The following is a 4,564-nucleotide window of genomic DNA, read 5'->3' on the forward strand; positions in this document are numbered from 1 at the left end:
TGTAATGATGAGAAATATTTGTGTTAATATATGCATGCATATAATATGTATAATTTATATATATTATTTAATATATTAAATACATATAATATATTACATATAATGTACTTTTTCAATTTATAAATGACAAAGAAAATATTTAAATCATAAGCACTTATTTGGAAAATTGCCTGTGTGTTCCCACCTCAATTTCAATCAGAATCTTTGTTCTTTCTCATTACTTTTTAAGAGAAAAGAGCCCTGTTAAAGAATTTATGTGAAACCTTTCCTAACCTTTTATTATAAATCAATTTCTCCTTGTTCATTTTATTTCCTTGTCTTTCTTAAAGATTTTTTTTCAGTGATAATTTTTATGTAGAGAGGGTGTTTTAAGTAATCAATAGCCTCTATCTTTCTCCCTTATCATGCCTTTCACTGCCTACCTTTGTTTTTTAACAAGTTCCTTGCTTCGAATAATCTTATAAAAAGCACTGTACGAGGGGCAAATGGGTAGAGATGAAGGAAGACACCCAAATTCAGAACTGGAGAGACAGCAAAGAATCATATCTTAAAGTTTGGATTTGGGAATTTATCCTGAGTGCTAGAGTCAGTTGGGAAGGAAAGTGTCAGTGAATACTGCACAGATGTGTATAAGGAAAGTCATTTAGGTTGCCAAACAGAGGTTGGAGAAAAGCAAAAGCAGAAATTGGTCCAGGAAAATGTAGCTTGGCCTGACAAGGGGGTAGCAGAGATGAAGTTGTGGAAACCTTTGTGATGTGCCTGGGCACACAAAATATTCCCTGGAACTTGAAAGTGAGTGGATACAGGGGAAACAGGACTTGGTGGAAAACAAGATAGTTGTCCGGGAACCCACAATGTCACTGTAGAACTCTAGGCTTGTTTGATTGTATTGCAGTTTCTTTTTTTCCTAGGGTAAACTTCAAAATCTAACAAGTGAGTTTCAAACAAATTCCATTAGATATTTAATTGGGATTTTGCTGAACTCATAAATTAATTTTAAAAGAATTACTGTCTAAGAACTACTATATAAAAGACAACTTTTGTGGATTCGATCTCTCCTTCCACTTTTATATGGATTTTGAAACTTAGGTCACCAGGCTTCCCTGAAAGTACCTTTACCAGCCAAAATTTCTCATCAGCCTGGATTCTCTTTATTATGAAACTCCTTGCCCCTAGAATGCTGTATTGTGATTCTCATTGTAAAATATTTTTATATGATTCTCTGATGGACAAGTATTCATTTTCATAAAATATACAGATTAAAAAAATATGACTTCTATAATATCATACCAAAAAGCTAATTTAAAAGGTATGTGTTTTATGTTCTGATAACAGTTACAGGTTCAATTTTATGGAATGACCTAAATCGAATGAGAAAGAGATTGGTTACTTCCATGACATTTATGCCCTTGTTGCAACAACAGAAATATATCCTCAGGTGGATATTCTGTAGTTTGTAGGGTTCACAGCTGGGTAAAACTGATGATTATTTTCTCCTTCAGTAGTGTGCATAGCATCTTCCAGCACTCTGAAAGCTAGCCAAAGGGAATGGAGCTCCCTGGTCAATACAAACTTGATTGTATCTTGTTCTATAACCCAAGTTCATGGTATCTTGAGAAACAGGTATTATCATAAAAACTGAAAGGTAGTCATTGACCAACAACTACAAAAAATGTAGCCCATTCTTGGCCTTGGACTTTTTATTAGCTAGCCTGTGGTATCTAATAAAGCATTGTTTTATTTAAAATCTTTATATATAACTTGTGACTGTTGCATGTCATGGATAAGCATTACTTGGTAACTATGGATAATGCTTTTAATTTCGTTGTGTGATTTGGTTTGGTAATATTCAAGATTTTTCATATCTTCCCAATTTTACTGAAGACTTATTTTCCATTTTAAGTTTTGGAATAAAGATTCTGATTTTTACAAAATGCAATACTCATTAATATTTTCCTATGCCTAGAATTAATTCAATACTATGAAATTTGAGTCACTAGAATTTTGAAAGAATAAAATTTACAATCATATGTGGCAGTTTTCATAAGTAATTCTTTAATAAAACTTACTCTTTCATAGCAACCTATCTAGTGAAGTTTTCTATCTTTGCTGAGTGAACTTTCAAAGTATCTATTTCCTCATTAATTTTTCCATTTTCTTGGAATCCTGAACTTCATATGGCTGTGTATAGTCTTTAATATTTTGTTACCTTTGCCATTTACAAAACTTATTTTCTCAGTGAAAATAAGTTCATTTTGTTTCATGTCAAAGATGTCCATTTTAATCATATTTTTGAAGAAACATTTAAAAGACTAAGAAGTATGTCTTACATATAAATTACCAAATTTCGATGTTTCTAAATATTAAAAGTAAAACAAACACTGGGTTGCAATGTTGAGATAAATGGACCTTATCATTCTCCACACAATCACCTCCTTCTTTTCTTGAAGAGAAACAACCTTGCATATTGTAACATTTACTTATTACATAATACCTTTTCCCAAAAAAGTATGATTAATATCTTGCTTTGCTGGTTTTGAACTTTTAGCAATTTGATTCATGCTTAGTGATTTTTTTGATCAGTTCAGTATCAAATTTTGAGGTTTATTGTGGATTATGTAATAGTGGAGTTTATTCTTCTTTTACTGTAGTAGAATATTTCCTTGGATAGGAAATTTTGTTCTGGGTGGCTTGTTATATTAATTCAAAGATTTCCTTCCATTGTAAGTTCTATTACAAATGATTCTTCTGTTACAAATGATTCTTCTTTAAATATTTAATATTGTTTACGTGTTTAAATGCTTAAATATTTAAATATTGTTTGTGTGTTTTCCACTACCCATGTACAAGACTTCACATGTGTACCTTTTAAACTTTTGCCTGATTACTAAGTTTAAATTGGTATTCTAACAAGTATTACATTTTCTTGATATTTTAAAGATATGTTTACTTCACTAGACTATTCATGTATATGAATCGAGATCAAAGTCTTGCCTCTCAACATATCTGTAATCAACAATCCTTGCCAGAGCTAATCATTTGAGTTCACTTTCCAGAATTGTAACTTAATATGCAAATATAGACAAGTATGTTTATATATTTTACTGTCTCTCTTTTTCATATAGAATAAGGCAAAATTAGATGCATCATGTATATTTTTGTCATGTAAAAGCAATAGAGATAATGGTTAATTAGCATGTAAATAACTAGACAACATCTTTGCATTTTGTATTAGCTTAAAATATTTTGTTTTAAATATTTTTTTAGTCATATAGTGTTGCAGGGAAAGGGTCTGCTTGTTTGTTCCAGCTGCCTGCCTAGCTTACACCCAAAATAACCACACAGAAACTGTATTAATTAAAACACTGCTCGGCCATTAGCTCTAACTTCTTATTGGCTAGCTCTTACATATCAGTTTAACCCATCTCCATTAATCTGTGTATCGCCACTTGGCAGTGGCTTTCCAGAGATTCTAACTGGCACCTGTCTCAGGTGGAGGATCTATGGCTTCTCTCTAACTCTGCTTTCTTCTTCCCAGAATTCAATTCTGTCTTCTCCACCTACCTAAATTCTGCCCTATCAAGGGCCCAAAGCAGTTTCTTTATTAACCAATGGAGGCAACACAAAGACAGAAGGACCTCCTACACCAATATAGAAGAAAATTAAGTCATTTGCAGGAAAATAGATGAAATTCAAGATAAATATATTGAATGAATTCAGTCAGTTTCAGAAATACAATGTTGGATGTTTTTGCCTAATTGTGCATCCTAGATTTTGTATATATACACAGTCATGTATGCATAGATGTTTGAAAACAGAATTGAAACTGTTTAGGGGAACCAAAAGGATTAATGGGAGGGATGGTAAAAAAGGGAAGGGTGGAAAGCATCTTACATACTTCCACAAAATGGGCTTTTGCAATCCAGCATAACAAATTTATTTATATAATATATATAATAGATAATTTAACATAACTATTTAATTACTATATATATTTATTTTAAATATAAAAGGTATACAGTTATATGTAACACAGTATATTATATGCTAGAATATATATATATATATTTCATTGTATGGACTCACCATATTCTACCTAACTAGCTACTATTGATTGTTTTCATTGTTTAGCTGGATAAGCAAAGCTACAGTAATTTACCACATGTAGAAGTTGGATTAAATGATCAAGGTATTTAAATAATGCATATAAACTCAAAAATAACAAATCTAGCTTCAAAAAAAAGTCCTAAATGGATATAAGAAGATTTGAAATATTCATTATACTGAGTTTATATATCTAAAATTATGACAAATCTTTGTATTTCTACAAGTCTTTCTTTGTATATATCTGAGACCTTATTACTCTAGTTCTTAATTATGTAACTATTTTATTGTGACTTTTAAAAGATTTATTTTACCAACCCTAAGGTGGCTCCTTTAACTAAGAATTGTGCTTCTGTGCTCCCCTATCCAACCTTCCTATATCCCATTCATCCTGTTTCCCCAAGTTCCCCCCATCCTCCCCTTCTCACTTTTCTCTCCCCATCTCCCCTTACCCCCATCC

This window comes from Microtus ochrogaster, unplaced genomic scaffold, assembly GCF_000317375.1.
Source record: "Microtus ochrogaster isolate Prairie Vole_2 unplaced genomic scaffold, MicOch1.0 UNK63, whole genome shotgun sequence".
NCBI classification, from domain to species: Eukaryota; Metazoa; Chordata; class Mammalia; order Rodentia; family Cricetidae; genus Microtus; species Microtus ochrogaster.